Consider the following 20,772-nt stretch of genomic DNA (forward strand, 5'->3'; position numbering starts at 1 on the left):
CTATACCTATCAAATTAAATAATGTATGCTGCGAAATTACAACTGCAATAATTAATGTTAGGCTATGAGATTAATGTTTTAAATAAACTTTTGAATATACAAATAAGAAATGTTGGAAAAAATTTAAAGGAGCCATATGTAAGATTGTGGCCAAAACTGGTACTGCAATTGTCACAGGTCGGGGTGGGCCAAGCCAGACTGCACCCACCCCTGGAAACCGGGTACCACCTCGAGGAACGTGTCAAGGACCAGACAGACAAGGGAATAAAGGAATAACAGTTTTCTTTATTAAGTTAAGAGCAATAATTTGAAAAATACTAATTAAAATCTTCTTTCTTGTCACCAGAGGGAATTCGATGGCCCCCTGGACCGTAGAGGGGAGAACGATCGTGGCGGCCCTGCAGCTCGTTGGAGAGGGATCAGAGGGAAACGCACACCGTCTAGGTAGGTCACTGGGTAAGTACTCTTTACAGGACTCAAGAGGAAGTCGTGGTTATACGGACCCCATTCGGACTGGAACCAGGTAAGTACTCATGGGCGGGAGTGGAACAAGTTCTGGATGCTGCCCAGAGGTAAGTACCCAGGGAGCGGTTGCCTCAGACTCGAATGAGGCACAGGGACACAGGTGGCGAGCGGACCGGGCCAGGAGGGGAAACAGGTAAGTATATCCCGGTAGGTGTCCTTTATGCCAGACCAGTTAGAACGTGGGCCTTTAGCCGGGACGTGAGGGAACCTTGGACAACAAGAAGACACTTCGATCGAGGCACGTGCCGCAGCTATTCCTTTTCCTTCTCAACAGGGGCAGCGGCTTGCAACATAGGCATGGAGGGCCACCAGGCAGAAGAACACTTTGAGCAAGACGCTCCCCTTCGGCTGTGTACTGCAAAAATACAACAGGGTTCAACGGTTCAGCGGTATACAAGCGCTCGACAGTGATAGCTTCTCTCTTTCTGAACAGGGCGGAGGCCTTCAATGGGGCATGTGGAGACCACCAGGCGGGGAGGACACTTTGAGCGAGACACTCCACTTCGGCTGTGCACTGTAACCAGGTAGCAGGGTTTAACTATTCGACAGCAGATGAAACATTCCGTTGAAATACCTTCTCTCTTTCTGAACAGGGCAGAAGCTTTCGATGGGGTGTGTGAAGACCACCAGGCGGGGAGGACACTTTGAGCGAGACACTCCACTTCGGCTGTGCGCTGTAACCAGGTAGCAGGGTTTAACTCTTCGACAGCATATGAAACATTCAGTTGAAATACCTTCTCACTTTCTGAACAGGGCAGAAGCTTTCGATGGGGCGTGTGAAGACCGCCAGACGGGGAGGATGCTTCAAGCGAGACGCTCCGCTTCAGCTGTACACTGTAACAATGCAACAGGATTTAACCATTCAACAGTAGATGAAACATTCAGCTGCAATACCTTCTCTCGTTCTGAACAGGGCAGCGGCTTTCGTTAGGAGCGTGTGGAGACCACCAGGCGGGGAGGATGCTTTAAGCGAGACGCTCCGCTTCAGCTGTGCACTGTAACAATGCAACAGGATTTAACCATTCAACAGTAGATGAAACATTCAGCTGCAATACCTTCTCTCATTCTGAACAGGGCAGCGGCTTTCGTTAGGAGCATGTGGAGACCACCAGGCGGGGAGGATGCTTTAAGCGAGACACTCCACTTCAGCTGTACACTGTAACAATGTAGCAGGGTTTAACAGTTCGACAGCATATAAAACATTCAGCATTAACAGAGCCGGGCTGTCTCAAAATGGTAAGTTGGGAGCTTGATATATCAAAACCTTCCTTGGAGACAGCGGGTGAAAGACTGTAAGGAGAGAGTGCACAGCAGACTACTATTACTTCTCCACACGATGAACTTCACTCCATAACACAAACCGTGTGAATCGTCACTTCAGGCACTGCATTCCACTCGCACACCGTGCATTCGGGCCAGCACTCACCCACCGGTCTTTCTCCCACCAGATCAACTCTCGTCTCTCGCAAGGGCTCAACTTCTCTCCGGAGACAGCAGAAGACGGGTGCAGCGATCGTCACATTCAGCGAGGAGCGGACAAAAGTTGGAGACAGATCAACAATTCACTCGGTGTACTAGTTCACTCGTGCCACACACTTTCCAAACTCTCAACACCACTTCAGTGTTAGTGCATATAAACAACGAATCCGATACTCATCACTTTGCATCTTCCCCACTGCTGACGATATTCCTTGGGTTTTCGTTGTCAAATACTTCACTCTCTTCTTTCCACTTCTCAGCTTCAATCTTCGCCCGCTTCACAGCCCAGCCTCAAATACAAAACAACCCGCCGACAAACACAGTATCTCACGGGAGGAGAACCACCCCGACAGTCTGCTTCCTCTCTATTTTTAAAGCCCCATCTGAATACGTGTCCCTCTCACAACACTCTCTGTAATTACTCCACGCCTGCTGTCAATCGGGCAATTGGCCTTGCTGCCATGGCAACAGATTCGCAGTGCAATAGAGACGGGTGTCCACTGGAGGTCTCCACAACCACACTGCATTCACAAGGACTTTAGTCTTTTCTCTAATTTTTGTCACACCGTGACACAATCACTTTCAAATTACTGTAGAGCGGTGTATCCCCTCCCCCTTCCCCCTGACTCGAGGTTGCCAGATAAGCTGCAGGATCCAGCACGAACGTTTGTCGCTCCAGCTGTGGTAACTAGAGCAGAGCTGGCAACCCGGATGCAGAAACACTACTGACTTCGTAATTGGTAGATAGGTGGAGGATATTTAATATTTGCTTAGGCTACTATTTGCTTTGATAGCCTACATTTACATTTTAATATCAATTAGTAATTAATCCGCAATCAAGTCTGTTGTCAAGATAATCTCGGAGATGTTACAACTAAAATGTCAACCATTAAAAAATTAAATAAAAAAACGTTTAACATATTAATTAAAAACATTGATATAATTAAGATCTCTAGAATATTGTGCTGATTTGGCTATGTCTCCTGAAATCACTGCGATTTGAATGAAAATGTATTCAATACCTGTCAAAATGTGCGATTCAAATGAAAAGTCTGCTTTTGTGTGCGTGGAGATTCTCACAACTATACTCGTCTCTGGACAAGACAAGCGCATTCTTGTTCCGAGTCCGACACAGTTAGGCAACTGTGCGGCGCTTCCTGCTATTGATTTATTCCGATCTGCCTTATACACTTATAGATCATATTTGATAAGTTTTGTTTGATAAGTTATTTGCATAAGTGCTTTTCGTGACGCAGTTGATCGACTTAAGTAAGATAAACTTTTTTTTTTTTTAAATAAAAGCCGATGGATGGGGGGAAGGTAAGTCAACACCCACCCATAAACCAATTCCGAAAACTGTTTGTACATTACATCAGTATCAGAGCTGTCATCTCGGGTGGCAAATGGGGTGGCAAAGCTCATTTTTAGGGTGGCAGCTGCCACCCCGTGCCACCCTTGTGACCACGCCCCTGGATTCAATCCCCGGTTCCACCTGACCACGTGTCGAGGTGTCCATGAGCAAGACATCTAACCCCAGCTGCTCCCGACGAGCTGGATGGCGGCTTGCATGGCTGACACCGCCGTCGGTGTATGAATGAGTGGGTGAATGGGTGAATGTGAGGCTATGTAAAGCGCTTTGGTGGCCAATGGCCATAGGTCTGTGAAAGCGCTGTATAAATGCAGTCCATTTACCATTTACCATTTACGAAGGGAACACTATCCTCCTTAAACACTTGAGGAACTTGTTGCAGAAATGCCAAGAGCCAAGATGTTCTCTGTGATGGATGCAAATAAGGGATTTTACAGATCAGACTGGATGATGACAGTTCTAAACTCTGTACATTTAACACACCCTTAGAGAGGTACATGTTTTACAAAGCTTCCTTTTGGGATTTCATCAGCTCCAGAGCGGTACCAAAGATGTTTGTCTCAACATCTGGAAGGAGTTGTTAATGTAATGGATGACATTCTTGTGTGGGGAGAAGACAAAGACTCACATGACTGCAGACTGAGGAAGCTGTTAGAGAAACTGAGAAGCATAAACCTAAAACTGAACAAAGACAAATGCAAGATCGGCAAAAGTGAAATCTGCTAAACATAAGTCATGTGCAGAGCAAAGATGAAACCTGATAAGGAAAAAGTGAGAGCTATTCTTGAGATGCCGGAGCCACAGGACCACTGATGGGCAGTAACGCGTTACTGTAATCCGATTACTTTTTTCAAGTAACGAGTAAAGTAAGGGATTACAATTGCAAAAACAGTAATTAGATTACTGTTACTTCACCGTAAGCACGCTGCGTTACTGCGTTATACTGCGAGACTGTCTCGCGACGTGAGCCGTGACTCGTGAGTGACAATGACATGAGCGCCGCGAAGTCAGTGGTAAACACTATGGCAAGCGATCGCGTTCAAAAGTCTTTAAACGAAACGCGTGAATTTTGACGCGTCAACACGAACCGTTTGTCCGTGTTCAGACGTCATGTTTATTCATGAACGATGTCGTAATGGTAAACTGTATGCACGTGCAAACATCAGACGTTATATTTGTTCATGAGGGATAATGCATTGGTTCGTTGTGAGTGATGTCAGTCTTATGTCATGATTTGTCATGCCTTTTTAAGTTGTTCGTTTAACGTTCTTTCCCAAGGTAGAAAAGTCAACAGCTCTTAGAATGGGTCTTTTATTTTATCAAACTGCCAAAAAACCTTTTCAGACTGTGTGCAAAAACTGCACACATCAGCTGTGGAATAAAAGAAAAGAAATGCATGATCAACTATTAAGGCAAACTCCTGTCTTAATGTAAACCCTGTCCACCATCCCCAAAGGTTTCACAAAGTTATTCTTGCCACTGTAACTTATGGCTTCCTAAAGACAGGTTTATGGGTAAATAAATGAATAATAATAAAAAATATATACCAGGGCTCAACATTTATGGCTTTTTATTTGTCCTTCGGTCGGTCATTCACTTGTTCGAGTAAAAACATTTGTTAGAACAGGAAAAATTTTAGATTTTTTTGTGTGTTGTAAATATAATTTATTCCGAATCAGTATTCTCATCAGTTCAGTCAGCTTTAACATATATAAATCGGCATATTTATGATATTTTAACCTTTTAAAATGACCTTTAAAGGGCATTTTTCCCTAATCGTTTGATTCATCTTTCATTTAAAATTCTTAAATTTGATCAATAAATTACAATAGAATAATAATGTGCTAAAGGGCTGTTACCAATCAAATAAACTGCATTAAATAATGTAATGAGATTATTTAAAATATTTTTTGAATATACAAATAAGAAATATTATTTGTGCATAGAAATAATATTAATAAACCGCCAGGAGGAGGCGGCAGGCGACCATCTTAATGAGTGAGTCATTGATGCAAAGTGCATAAAGTTAAAATACTGAAACTAATAAAACAAGTTTTAAAAAAAGAATGTTTCATTTGATTCAATTTTAGATGATGGAATATGCAGAAAGAATAGAATTAAGCAGAAAGGTCTATTGCTTTATATCGTATTCATTTCGTGCATCATGTTTTTGAAAAGTAACTAGTAAAGTAACTAGTAAAGTAACTAATTACTTTTGAAAATAAGTAATCAGTAAAGTAACTGGATTAATTTTTTTTGGAGAAGTAATCAGTAATCAGTAACTAATTACTTTTTCCAAGTAACTTGACCAACACTGCACAGGACAAGTCAGCCCTGCAGAGGTTCTTAGGCATGTTGAAGTACCTAGCAAAGTTCATCCCAAATTTTCAGAAGAGACTGCACCTCTCAGAAAGCTGCTGGAAGGAGAAACACTGGCACTGGGAGAGTGAACAAGAAGACAGCTTCAATCTCTTGAAAGTGCTAATGAGCTCAGCACCAGTGTTGAAATGTTATGATGTGAGCCAGCCAGTTACCTTGTCTGAGGATGCCAGCTCAGAAGGCCTAGCTGTGATTCTTCTATTCAGTGATTCTTCAGTAGGGACAGCCAGTAGCGTACGGCTCGAGAGCACTGATAGACTGTGAACAAAACTATGCATAAGTTGAAAAAGAGCTGTTAGCAATTGACCTTTCGCCGGCCCCTCCCCCAAAACGGCCATTGTCCAATCACACATCATAGCAACCGTTACTATGTGAGCAGGTCCGACAAACATTAGCAAGATGGTGAAGCGTGCGCCCATGGCGTTTGTAAATCGGACACTAGATACCCCGAGAGATTGTCTGGAGGAGTTGTGTTCTTTCCATTCCCAAAGCCGAAAACACAAACAGTGTGGACGGAACTCCCAGTTAAATGTGTCGAACATTACGAAGCATAAATACGTTTGCTGGCTGTGGTATGGATATACTTAACGTTTTTTTTGTTTTGTTTTTTTGATCTGAAAAACTATCCAATCTGTAACTCAAAAAACATAATATTGTCTGAACCGCGAGTTTTATGATCCGTTGCCCCACTAATAAATATTATGGTAAGTGCGTTATGAAAGACAATCAAGGAAAGTTATTTAGATGCAAATTAAGGCTATGTCTGGTTAAACAGCTATTGTGTGATTTTGTTTATTGTGCTTTGTTATTGTTTATTGAAGCATGAATTTGAGAAAGAAAATCATTTTTGGAAGAAAATGCACCACATACTTTTGTCAGTGATATAAGTTATAGCTAAAAGATTGTAAAAGCTTTCAGTTCACCCTGCCTAATTGTAGTTGAAAAGTCAAATTAAGCTTGATTAATGATATACTGTGACTGATCAAATAAACTACAGCATCGGGAATATAACTCCCATGTGTTTTGCAGCATTTAAAATTTTAGTCATTGTGTTATGCGAAAAAACACACATAAGAAATTATTGCTGACAGCACTTTTATTTTCAGAGAGTTTTTTCTTTCACACAAAAACACAACAGTAAGTGTCTTTCAATGCTTTTAAACACTTGATTCCTCGTTCTTTGTCATTTCACAAATTATGTGTGGACACCGGTAAGCAAGCCTCGATAGAGACGTAGATAGTTGTGTCTCCTTCATTGCGTATTTTTATATTTTGAATATATCCCTCCACTGCATACTGTAACCCCTTTTGCCTCGATCTGGAGGATATCGCGGAGGTATTGCTCCAAAAATGGTCACTGAAACTCACGGGTATACCTCTTTCCGTCATGGCAATCTGTCGCGCTGGTCGTGTTTGACCATTTGTTTGTCAGACGTAGCAACAGTAACTAAGGGGGGCGGGGCTCGGCGAAAGGTCAATTGTGCATGGCTGTGAAAAATTTCACCTGTACAGTCACGTTTCCACTGTCACTTCCGGGGCGTCCTCTGGGCCAAGGACCAGGGTTTTTTTCCCCCTCCGAATATCTTGGTCCGAAGCGGGCCAACTGGGCCTTGAGTCAGAGACGGAAGCACCGCGGATGATTTCAAATACCAGCTAACATCAACATTAAAGACTTTTAAAATCATTTTAGCTCAAAACTCACTTACAGACAGCAGCGAGAGCTTGAAATAACTTCTGTTTGTGATACGATGTGATTCTGATCACCGCATAAGGCAGAAATATTTATATGTGATCCTGAAGAGAATACTTTCCACGCTAACCATTACCATAGTAAACATGGTAATTACGATCGCTTGAAGAAATCAGACAAATCATATAGGCTATAATAATCGTGTATTTATTTTATCTGTACGTCTCGTTTCTTTATACCGGACAGTCTGATCCATATTTAGCTCTGCATATGTCATAAAATAAAGAAACTGTTTTTTGGAAGTTCTTTCTGTTCTTCCTCTGTTTCTCTGACTGAAAATATAACTGTTACTGTCACTGGAGAGAGTGCTAAAGCTCCTCAGGTCGTAGTTTTGGTGGAAAACATGTAGAAATGATCAGTCTTTCTAAATGTGACATTACAAAAACATACTGTCCTGTGACGACAAATAAACAGAAACAGTTACAGCAACTGAATAAATATGTCTCCTCTTTCTTTTGTGAAAAAACGGTAAATACTATGTCTTTTTCTTAATGGATTCAAATGAAATAATCTCACAGTATAAATATTTAATGGCAATTGACCAATTTCCTCAAATGAAGTGAGTTATCTCAGGTTTTAATTCAGTATATTATGTAGCAACAATGACATCTGCTTTTCACATTAAGTGAATCATGAGGGTGTCGAACACATCGTCTTTGTCCTTAGGAAGGCAGCTCTGGTTAATTATTCTCTAGGTGGTAATTTTCCAGCGCCCGTGTAATTTTCCAGCTCCCTCTAAAAGCTGATTTCAGGTGTCTATCTCTTAGGTCTGTGAATTAAGTTACCCCTTTTTCCCTTCTCTCTTTCTTTCCTTCTTTCATTTAATTTATTCTGATCACGTTATTCCTTATATGTTCTCGTTTGTTTAAATGTTTGTTTGTTTTATTGTTTGCATTTTACGTACATTTATATTTGTAGCTTATATAATCTCTAGTGTGTGCCATTTTATTAATAAACCCATTTATACTTTTAACTGTCTCTGTGTTTGAAACCCCACCTTATTAAAGTCAATGAAATAAAAGATCTAAGCTACACGCTCGATATTATAGACTACTTTGAGTAGTTTTAATTCATAAACTCAGAAAGTTTTATGTTCGTGGCCAGAAGATAAACTTTCTTGGAGTTTGTAAATACCCTTTCTTAACTGTGATGATCTTACATTTATTCACTGGACGAATGACTGATGACCAGACCAGTTACAGAACAAGGTAATCTCGATAATTGATAAAGTAAATGTACATGCGATGAATTATGACCATGAGTTATGATTATTAATATTTCCAGAATTCCCTATATCCTTGAGCTAATTTGCATTTGCCCAGAGTCGTTTATGTTACAATTATTAATAACAGTAACATACTGTAAAGATTACATTAAATAACTGTAAATTCACAGCCGCTCTTGTTTTGCTGCTTTTACAGGTGTGCTGTATAATTTTACAGTATAATTGTAGTTTATGATTTACAGTAATCTTGTAAAATTTACAGGCTTACTGGCAACCAAAATTGCCAGTAAGTTGCTGTAAATTTTACAGCAATTTGTTAGTGCTGTATTTTTACTGTTAAATTGTAGTTGATATTTTACAGTACTCTTGTAAAATTTACAGGCTTACTGGCAACCAAAATTGCCAGTAAGTTGCTGTAAATTCTACAGTAATTTTTTTACAGTGACTTTATTTCTGTGTGAGTAATGTGCAGACGTGACAAATTTATTCATTATGATCAATGTGTCACTTGTAAAACTGTGGTAAAACATTTTAAATCTTTAAGTAAACAACAAAAATACCAACAAACAGCCAAACAGCTTTTATCATGTTCGTTTTGCAAACTCGCTTGTTTCCAGTGATTTCTTGACGGGTGAAATGGCCCATCAAGAAATCAACTCATGATGCACACATGTATTTTAAAGCGCAAAGAAAGAGCCAGAAACATCTTGTTCTGGCCAGGGATGGCAAGGCAAATTGAAGATGTTGTCAGTAAATGTGACATCTGCAATAAGCAGAGAAACAGCAATTCCAGAGAACCGCTTGTCTCACATCCTATCCCAGAAAGAGCTTGGTCGAAGGTCTGAATGGATGTTTCACTTCAGAGATGCTGATTATCTCCTCTGTGTGGACTACTTTTCCAAGTGCCCTGAAATTGCTAAGTTAAATGATATGACAAGTAAGCAAATCATTGAGGTTCTCAAATCAACGTTCACCAGAAATGAAGTTCCAGATGAACTCTTTCAGATAATGGTATGGTATGCTGAAATGTGCGATTGCAGCCAGCTGGGAGTTCATTCATAATACCTCAAGTCCTGGATTTCCACAGTCAAACGTTCAGAGACATTGCTCTCCTGGAGTATAAACATGCTGTTGGATGGGATAGGCCTTTTCCCTGTACAGTTACTCATGGGAAGAAGCCTGAAATCAAAGATTCCAGTGTCAAAGAAACTGCTGATGCCGGTTTTCCGGCAGGTGCGTAATCGACTGAGAAACAGGCAAGTCAGACAAAAGCAGTACTTTGATTGTGAGACAAGAAAGCTACCTGAAATGAAGAAAGGTGAAAGAGTGAGTATTAGACAGGATAGCACCTGCAGTGGTTCTCGACTAACTTGAACAGTCAAGGCCTTACACTGTTCAAACACCAGACAGTCGCATCTTCAGAAGGAATAGAAGAGACTTGCTGAAAGCAAAGGAGACAGTGTGTCCTTCAACTCAAACTGAAGCTGTGGAAGACTTACCTGTTGTTTCACCAGATTTAGAGCTGAATTCAGAGCAGGAACGCAACGTGGACAATAATGCCAGTCCAAGTTGTTCATTTTCTGTGAATGCCATGAATTCACCAGTGAGAAGTAGTAAATTTCATTCAATGAATAATGAGAGACTGCCAATATTTGGTGGACATATCAGAGTGCCTAGTAGGTACCGGGTGAAATACAGTGACTGTATAGTTCTAACCCAGGTAAAAAAAAATATACAACGTATACTTGCAGCCAGACTAATTTATTATAGTTCCAAGTGTGCTAATTATTAGTTAACTTGAAGTGTGCTATTTTGAAACAACTAATTTTTTACTAACTAATTTTGTACTAAGTATTTTTTAGTTGTAATTAAATTGTAGTAAAGCATAACTTTAAGTGTATTTAGTGTACTTTTGTGTACTAAACTGGAACAACTTCAAGTATACTTTAAGTATATGCCTGTGTAGGGACTAACTTGATTAGTGATATAAAAGTGTACTTTATTTGTGACCTAAGAGTAACATAAGTTTATTGTTATAATCAAGTTATGTTAATGTATAAAAAAAAGAAAAAAAGGAGATGTCTTCACATGTATGATGTGTAGCCTCCATGTTGTAGTGTAATGTAGTGAACGCTGTGAGGCGCTATTGCATCATCATCTTCATTATAGGCAAACACGAGTTGACGAGTAACAACAGCCACTTCAGTTCAACCACGTGCGATCTCCTGCCATCAATACATTACAGTGGCATTTATTATTATGAAATTATATTTAATTATTAAATGATAATGCAACTGTTGTAAATTGAATCTTTAACTCAACGTTGTCATATAAAAAAATTATATACTACTAGATTAAGTTCCATGACCCTCAAATACACAAGAAAGCCACGAGATCAGTCTCCGATTCACAAACAAGTGTAAAAACGAAACCGAAACCAAAACACAATTTGTCTCAATAAGGGCTAGATTAGTTCGTATTTCAAGTTGTTTAATTCGCGTAATTTATCAGTTTCACAGTATATTCTTAAAATGCTCTGATGGGTGAACATGGTTTCATGCGACGCTATTACCCAGCAAACATCGGTCCGACGGCAACGTCGTGTCCCTGGCCCAAAAATAGTCGCGGTAGGACGGCATTAATCGGTAAAAATATCTAACACAGAACATTTCCTAAAAATGCATTCAGATACATTTGAACATGTCTACAGTTATCTGGGGTTGCATGTATAATTGTTATTCTGACTTTTAGCTACGTGTAGTTCAATATATAGTGGGTGAGAGGACGTCACCTGGCGACGTCTTTTACACGTGCATTTATAGTCCATCATGACCCTCCTTCATGAAATCCTTGTGAAATATGCAAAAGCTGTGCTTAATCCTTGCATGGTTAATACTGCAATAATTAATTTAATTGCCCAAGTAGTTTTTAAGAGGTTGTAAAGACGTCCACTGATGTCCTTTACACGTCTAGTCAAGCAAGACAAAAAAAAAAAAAAAAAAAAAAAAACCCGGTAATTATCTTTATGAAATACACGATTTGTATACAAAGTAAATATATTTACTTTATTTTGTTTAAATTATAATCATAAAGTGCCCAGTGTGGTTAAGTGATTGCAAAGCCACTGCATTTTAGTCATTTTTTCAACCTGTTGTACCTGATGTATTCGTTGTTATTTTTTTTTTTTATGGAATGTATGCATATACATGTAAAACAGAAATATATCCGCGGTCACCATTTATGTCTGAGTTGGATGTAATCATGGATGTAATTGCCAAAACTGTGCTGCCAAGATGTAACAAAAGATTTCGCGACATTACAAAATCCTGCGATAGGTTAGATTATCTCGCGAGATGTTAACGCGTTCTCTCCATAGACTCATTGAAGTAACAAAAATCATCAAGAATCAGATTGGGGAAGTGAAATATGCAAGGATTTTAGGAGATGGGAATTTGCTAATTGGATGTGAAAATGAGACCCAGTTAGACAAAGCTAAAAGGATGACATATATTGGGAAAGTTATGGTTCAGAGGGTCGTAAAAGTTGGAGAAAAGAGAGATAACGGATGTAAAGGAGTGATTTATGGGATTCCCATTAATGTCAACAATAAAGAAATACTGGAAAACATGAGAGTGAGTAAATTCACAGTGAAAAGTGTCAAAAGATTGACCAAAGGAATAGAGAAAAAGGACACTGAGTCAATACTGATTGAATTTGAGGAGAAAGAGTTACCTAAAGAGGTATATTTTGGATATGTAAGATATAATGTGAGAGAATATGTACAGAAACCAATGAGATGCTACAATTGTCAGGAGTTTGGGCATACTGCTAAAATGTGTAAAGAGAAAAGAAGGTGTGCTAGATGTGGAGGTGAACATGATTATGGGATGATTGGTGAAGGAACAAAACCTAAATGTTGTAACTGCGGAGGAAATCATAGTGTAGCATACTGGGGATGTGAAGTACTTAAAAAATAGGTGGAGGTGCAGAAGATAAGACTAAAAGAGAAGGTGTCATATGCTGAAGCAGTTAAGATGAATGGACAGAGGAATCAGAATATAGAGGGGAGAGTGAATAAAGGACAAGAGGAAATGGATGATCAGCAGGGGATGAGGAAAGCATGGATAGAAAAAAAGAAACTGGTCACATTCATTGCAGGAGTAATTAATGCAACACATGAGATTAAGTCAAAAACAGAAAGAATTCAAGTAATTGTGAAAGCGGCAGAACACCATTGGGACATGATAGGGCTGAAGTGGGGGGAAATAAATGATGAACTCAGGATGCAAGCAAGTCAGGAGACATCATGATTAGGTTTTTAATCCTAATAATGCTGATTTTACAATGGAATGCGAGAAGTCTCTTAGCTAATGGGAAGGATTTTAAGCAATTTGTTGGTAGTAGGGTAGAAAAACCAGAGATAGTGTGCATTCAAGAAACTTGGTTAAGACCTCAATTGGATTTTGTTTTATATGATTATGTGGCGGTAAGGTGTGATAGAAGGGAGGGGGGTGTGTTACATTTATAAAGCAAGGAATACCGTATAAAATCATAGGAGTGGGAAATGAACAAGAGTATGTAGTAGTGAAAGTATGGGCAGGAAAGAGAGAGTTGGTGATTTGTAATTATTATAATCCTTGTAAAAGACTAGAGAAAACTAAGCTAGAAAATATAGAGGGACAAAATTGTAATAATATTATATGGTGTGGGGATTTTAATGGGCATAGTACTTTGTGGGGGAGTAAAAAAATGTATTACAATGGTCAAATAATAGAAGAAATGCTAGATGAGAACAGATAACAGAGAATGGAATTATCCAGTTCTGAATGAAGGAAATGAGAATGCGATAACAAATAAGGAAAAGGTAGAGATGATGGCAAAAAGTTTTGTTAGTATAAACAGTTCTAATAACTTGTCAGAGGAAGGAAGAGTTTGTTGTACAGGTGAGTTGGCATTGACTGCTCTGGCTTTCCAGCCTGTCGCACCTCCTCCGGTGCCATTGGGACAGCTGCAGGGTCATCAGCTGGACACCGCCGTTCATAGATGTTTCGCCCCCATGACCAGTACATCTCCAGGCGGGGGGGCCGGTGGCATGCTGGGGACGTCTCCCCACCACCCCCTGCAGCTGCCTTCACTGGGGTGATGATCCCCACCCCATTTCTTTCCTCCTCAACCAAAGCCAGTAGCTCCCTTTCTCCGCTTCCTCTCCCAGCACCCCCGTGGCTTTCCTCAGCCTTGAGCCTGTTACGCCCACTCCGTGTAGCAGCTGGGCTGCTGCTTTGCCCACGACGCCACGACAGCCAATCTCCACAGGGTGAACAGTTGCTTTCCAGCCAGCATCTTGGCACTCTGCTGCTAACTCGGCGTACTTCTGGTGCTTCCTTTCGTGGGCTGCTGCCATATTCTCCTCCCAGGGGATGGTTAACTCAATGAGGAGGGCTCGCTTTGCCACTGTAGACCACATGACTATGTCTGGTCGGAGAGTGGTAGTCATGATCTCTTTTGGAAAGACCAGCTGTTTCCTAAGATCTGCCAGCATCTGCTCAGCATGCTGCTCTTCTTCTCAGGAAATAGATGTATACTGCCGGGCTTTACAAATCCTGTCAGGGCATGCTCTCTTGTTGCCCGTGACTGGTTTTCTGCCACCCTACAGCCCTCCAGGATCTCGGCCATTTTCGTCAGGATTGTATCATGGCGCCACCTGAAGCGTCCCTGGGTCAGTGCCACTCTGCATCCTGACAAAGTGTGTTGGAGACTTGCCTTGGCGCTACTACACAGATGACAGCCCACCTCATCACCATACCACAGTGTGAGATTCCTAGGGCATGGAAGGGTGTCGTAGGTCGCCCTCAACAGGAAACTGAGCCTGGATTGAGGCGTCCTCCAGATATCCGCCCAGGTAATACGCCTGTTTATGGTAGCATCCCATTTCGTCCAGGCTCTTTGCGTGCCCTGGGATATTGCCTTCAGATGGAAACGCTCCTTCTCCAGTCTGGTGATTTCGTCCACCACCATGATCTTCTGCTGTCTCTTGGTGGCTTTGGACCAGAACTGCTGCGCTGCTCCCCAGCCCAGCCCAGCACGACTGGTCTGGACGGCCCCCATCACTTCTCTGTGTTGCAGACTGGCGATGGCGCGCTCCACCTCTGTTTGCGCCTTCCATTTGCGACCTGTGCGGATGGGGACGTTCACACTCCTTATGAGCGGGTCTGCTGAGTTCTTTAGTTCCAGCACAAGGCGAGCCTTCTCCTGCTTATATCCGAGGCTGATGGATTTGATAGGGAGCTCCAGCATGCTCCGACCGAAGAGCCCTGCATCTGAAAAGCATCGGGGCAAGCCTAGCCACTTACGGATGTAGTTGTTGGCTAGGCTATCCATTCTGCTGACATGTGATGATGCGATTTCACAGACCTTAAGGGGCCACAGGATACGTTGGTACAGGATGTGCTGATAGCACCACACCTTGTGCTTCCCGGGTAGTTGACTCTGCTCAATCTTTGCCAGACCTTCTGCGAGTTGCTGTTTGGCTGTCTTTCCCATCTGCCTGTCTGACAAGTCTGCCGTGTACAGCCTCCCCAGGCTTCGCAGTGGTTTTTCGTCCAGTCGTGGAATGGGCTCCCCTCCTGCCTCCTGCGACAAAGCTGTCCTGGACTTGCATTACACCTTTCCTTATCGACAGGCTTCTTGATTTTTCCGCCTTGACCTTCATCCTCGCCCATGTGAGAAGTTCATCAAAGCGCCTGAGGAGCCTGTTTGTACAAGGAGCCGTTTGAAGGATGCTTGTCACATTGTCCATGTAGCTCCTCAGGGGTGGTAGCCTCACGCCCGATGGTAATTTGATACCTCCAACTACCTGCCTGGCCCCTATGAGGATTACCTCAAAAGCCATCACAAACAGGATGGGGGAGATGGCGCACCCCATCGCAATTCCACATTCTAACTGCTGCCATCCTGTCGTGTAGCCCTCTAGTGTGAAACACATGTGCAGGTTGCTGAAGTATCTGGCGATGGTGTTCTTTACACATCCTGGGAAATGGAAGAACTCCAAGGCGAAATCAATCAGCCTGTGTGGAACTGAGCCATATGCGTTGGCCAGGTCCAACCAAACCATATGCACATCACTCTTCTCTCTCCTGGCGCGCTGGATCTGCTCCCAAATCAGCGAAGAGTGCTCAATGCATCCTTGAAAGCCGGGAATTCCAGCCTTTTGGCAGCCTGTATCGATGTACCCATTTGCCATGAGAAAGTTGGTCATTCTCTTTGCCAGAATGGAGAAGAAAACCTTTCCTTCTACGTTCAACAAGGCAACGCTTCTGAACTGGCTGATGGTCTGGGAGTTCTGCTCCTTGGGAATAAATACACCGACGGCCTGCTGCCACTCTGCTGGGACTTGCTGCTTCCTCCAAGCTGTTTTCATTAGCTTCCATAGTGCCTTTACTACCTGCGGGCAGCTCTTGTAGAGCTTGTAGGGAAGCCCATTCGGCCCTGGGGCTGATGCTGACCTTGCCTTCCTGATTACCTCCTCCACTTCTCGCAACTTAGGTGGAGAACTGTCGAAAGGTAAAGTTGGGGGGGCTGGCCGTGGTACATACCCTGTAGAACCTGTAGATGTTCGTTTGCTGTCACTGTACTGGCTCTTGATGTGTTGCTCCAGCTCCTCCTTACTGACATTCAGCTTGCCGCTTCTCTTTTCGTCCAACAACTGCCGGGCATACTTGAAGGGATCTCTGAAAAAGTTGGTTCTCTCTTTCTCTCTTCTCTTCCTCCTCCTCCTAATCCTCTCCACTCTCCTCAGCCTGGCGAGGTTTTGTCTGACCTCGTCCCACAGGACCTTCAGGCCTTCCTTCTCCTGAGATGTAGCCTTCCTCCAGTTCCGACGGAGCTGGCGCCTTGCTTTAATGAGCTGTTCAATCTCTCTCTCTCTTCTTCCTTTGGCTGGGGCTGTGGGCTCTTTCTTACTGACCTCGCCAAACCTCTCTCTACATACCTCGAAGATGATGTCCCCCATGATGTTCAGTTTGCTCTCGACACTCCCTCTCAACGCCAGCTCCAACAGTTGGCTCACGTCAGCATCCAGTCTCTGCCACGCCACCCGGTCATTCGCTTTTGGCCACTTGATCTTTTCGCGCCTCCCTGGCTGCTTTTTTACTGGCTTTATCAGGTGTGCCTCTGGCGGGCTGGTGTCCTTGTGATCGCAGGGTACTTTCTCCATCATGGGGTTTCTTTCTGCCACATCAGGAGACTCAGCACCAGTGGGTCCTGCAGCACTGTGGTTGCACTCCTGGCTTCTGGACCCTGTCGTCTGACCTGCTTCCTGAGCAGTGCGATGTTGCTGGTCTGCCTGTCTCAATCACTTCATCTACCCTTGATGTATACGCAGTCCCCTGCTTGACGTCACCTTCTCCCATCCACATGCACACTTCCGGAGGATTTTCTCGTTGTCGTTATTCGATCCTGTCATTGCCTTTTGGTCCGTCTTTGTGGGCCCATCTTCCATCCCGCCTCTCGGTGGGCCCTCGGGCTGTTTTCTCTTTTGTTGCTTCGTAGTCAAGGGTGGCGCGTCCTGGGGCTACCAGGTCGCTAGTGGGTAGGGTGACTAGCCGCCCAGACTAGACTAGTGCGTTCTTTCTCGCCGTCAACTGGTCTTTCCCAGCTGTCCACCAGGCTTTCCTGGCTGTCACCTGCCCTTTCACAGGAGTCACTGGTTGCCCAGGGTGTTCAGTTTGTTGTACAGGTGAGTTGGCATTACCTGCTCTAGCTTTCCAGCCTGTCGCACCTCCTCCGGTGCCATTGGGACAGCTGCAGGGTCATCAGCTGGACACCGCCGTTCATAGATGTTTCGCCCCCATGACCAGTACATCTCTAGCAATAGAAAGAACAAAAGCACAGTATAAGGATGTGATATGCAGGAAAGATAATGGGGATGAGGAATAAGATGCTCCTTTTAGCATGGGAGAGTTGCAGAGAGCACTGGATAGATCAGGGAAAACGGCTCCAGGAAAAGATTAAGTGTGTTACAGTATGTTAAAACATCTAAGTATAGAGGGATTGGGGAAATTATTGAATTTATACAACAAGGTGTGGGAGGAAGGGAGACTCCCACAAAGCTGGAAGGAGGCAGTAATTATTCCAATAAGGAAGCCTGGAAAGGATCCAAGTAATCCTGGTAGTTACAGACCAATCGCATTTACATCGCATGTATGTAAGATAATGGAACGCATGATAAATGAAAGACTAATATACCTTTTAGAGAGTAGAAATAAAATGGCTAGATGTCAAAGTGGTTTTAGAAAAGGAAGAAATACAATGGATCCTGTGATAATTTTGGAGGAGGAAATAAGGAAAGCACAAGTGAATAAATAAACTGTAGTAGCAGTATTCTTTGATGTGGAGAAAGCATACGATATGCTGTGGAAAGAGGGTCTCTTAATCAAATTACATGTAATGAGAGTTGGAGGGAAAATGTTTAATTGGATTATGGATTTCTTCAATAGAAGGAATATACAGGTGAAAATTGGGGTAGATTTATCAAAGCAATATGTTGTAGAAAATGGAACACCACAGGGAAGTGTGGTTAGTCCAACTTTATTCTCCATTATGATTAATGATATTTATTTAAATCTTCCAGGGGATATAGGGAGGTCTTTATTCGCAGATGATGGTGCTATATGGAAGAAAGGTAGAAATGAAGAGTATATTTTAAAGAAGATGCAGGAAGGAATTGATCAAGTTGAAAATTGGGGAATAAAATGGGGATTTAAGTTTTCAGTGGAAAAATCAAAAGTAATGGTTTTTACAAATAAAAAGAAGAATAAGGGAATTAAGTTGAAAATGTATGGAAGTATATTAGAGAAAGTAGAATGTTTTCGTTTCTTAGGATTATACTTTGACACAAAACTAACATGGAGAGAAAATATAAGGTATACAGTTAATAAATGTAAGAAAGTGCTAAATGTGATGAGGTGTCTTGCAGGGTTGGAGTGGGGTGCAAGTGTTTCAGCTTTAAAATATATCTACATTGCTTTAATAAGATCTAAATTAGACTATGGGAGTGTTGCGTATGGGTCAGCAGCAAAGACAACATTAGCTGAATTGGACATTGTGCAAGCGTGTGCCTTAAGAATATGCTTAGGGGCAATTAAAACTTTCCCAGTATGTGCACTTCAGGCGGAGGGAGGTGAAATGCCATTGTGGCTTCGACGGAAACAATTGACCGCAAACTATTGGATAAACCTTCGAGGGCATGAGGAAAGTCATCCAACAAAAAAGGTATTACAGAAGTGTTGGGAAAAGGAGAGAAGAAAGAAAGTTTTGGCTGGACAGGTGATTTAATTGCAAAAGAAATGGAAGTGTATAATAAAAGATTTGCTAATACTCTGTTATGGCCTGTTAAGCCAATTTGGACATTAGAAATTCCGAAGGTTGATCTAGAGCTTTTAGCAATTAAAGGGTGTAACAGAAATATAGATATAATCAATGAATATTATTAGGGCTGCACGATTAATCGCATGAGATTGTTATGCGCATTTTGTCAGTAAAGCCGGTTCCTTGATTAGTAGTAAATCACCATCACCTGCTTTCAGATGAAGCGGCATTTAGGGCTGAGGAGATAATTAAGTGATTAATTTAGTGATGATTGGGCATTATTGAAGACACCTGATGTTAACAAGCAGAATCACTGAAGAAGAAAATCACAAATTGTAAGTTACCATTAAGGTGATGGGTGTTTGCTTTAGTTGGGCTCTAGACCATTATATGTTTACTTTAATGTTTACTGTTGTTTGTCTGCTGTTATTGATTTATAACAGTTAAATGAACAACGTAAAATGTTAGTTTGTAGTGTTGGTAATGTTTTGACATAATCATCCTGTGATCTGAAAAAGGAAACTTATTGAGATAGTTTGGTTTAACTTGTTAGCAGCAGTTTCATGATTCTTCAGCCTATGATTATCAGTAGCCTACTTTACTTACAATTCAAAATATTTAATAAACATTGTTCTGATCATAAGACATTCAGATAAATTCATTTAAAACACAGACATCCATCAGCCTGTGAATCTCAACAATGGTGACAATAATAAAGCATGTTGCAGTGGCTGCCACCAATCACAACTCATTAATGGCTCCCATCATGCATTGCGGTATGAATAAATTATTATCTGAATTGTCTATGTAATTTACTTTTCCTAATTGAATATTCTGCTCCTCACCATTGTTGAGATGCATAGACTGAATCTTGACCTCTGTGTGTGCCTAAAAGAGTGATTTCTTTTAAAGAAATCCTTTATATTATATCAAAAATTCTGGGCATTTATGCAGATTCACTAACCAACAACATAAATCGAAGTCAGAAAGAAGGATTTTAATGAGTTCAGTGATCAAGTTCAAATGATGATTATCATAATATAACCAACACCATCAGATCACTTTTTTCTTTGTTCAACTGGTGATTATAATTCAGAAACAACAGACAAACAAAATTGAAAGTTAATAATATAAGGGTCAAGAGTCCAACTAAAGCAACCATTGATCGTCATAACGGTAACTTACAATTTGTGATTTTCTCCTTCAGTGATTCTGCTTGTTAACATCAGGTGTCTTCAATAATGTTCAATCATCACTAAATTAATCACTTAATTATCTCATTAACTTAAACACTCTTGAGTGTTGACTCATACACTCCCAGGAGTGTTAATTTAACACTGGAGTTTTTGCTGTGTACAAAGAGCCGTAGTTAACTGACAAGCTGAGCCATATCGCAGTAAATATCGCTGGCGATACGTCCGCGATATTAAATGCGATATGGCTCAGCTTGTCAGTTAACTACGGCTCTTTGTAGTAAATGCCGCTCCATCTGAAAGCAGATGATGGCGATTTACTACTAATCAAGGAACCGGCTTTACTGACGAGATGCGCATAACAATCTCATGCGATTAATCGTGCAGCCCTAAATATTATAAATATAAGAACAAGTATAAAGACAATACTGAGATTTATACAGATGGGTCAAAGGACCTACAAACACACAGCAAAAACTCCAGTGTT

The 20,772-nt window shown here is 41.6% G+C and overlaps 1 protein-coding gene across 1 annotated transcript in view; it reads right to left on the reverse strand.

Annotated features, from left to right (window-relative positions):
* LOC311306253 (uncharacterized protein) overlaps positions 1 to 20,772 on the reverse strand; it is a 105,815-nt gene that overhangs the window by 72,549 nt on the left and 12,494 nt on the right. The window contains exon 2 of the mRNA XM_084434574.1: positions 17,477 to 17,589. The gene's annotated coding sequence lies outside the window, so the exon portion shown is untranslated. The remainder of the gene's footprint in view (positions 1 to 17,476; positions 17,590 to 20,772) is intronic.

The sequence above is a fragment of the Rutilus rutilus genome (assembly GCF_951802725.1).
Source record: "Rutilus rutilus genome assembly, chromosome: 1".
NCBI classification, from domain to species: Eukaryota; Metazoa; Chordata; class Actinopteri; order Cypriniformes; family Leuciscidae; genus Rutilus; species Rutilus rutilus.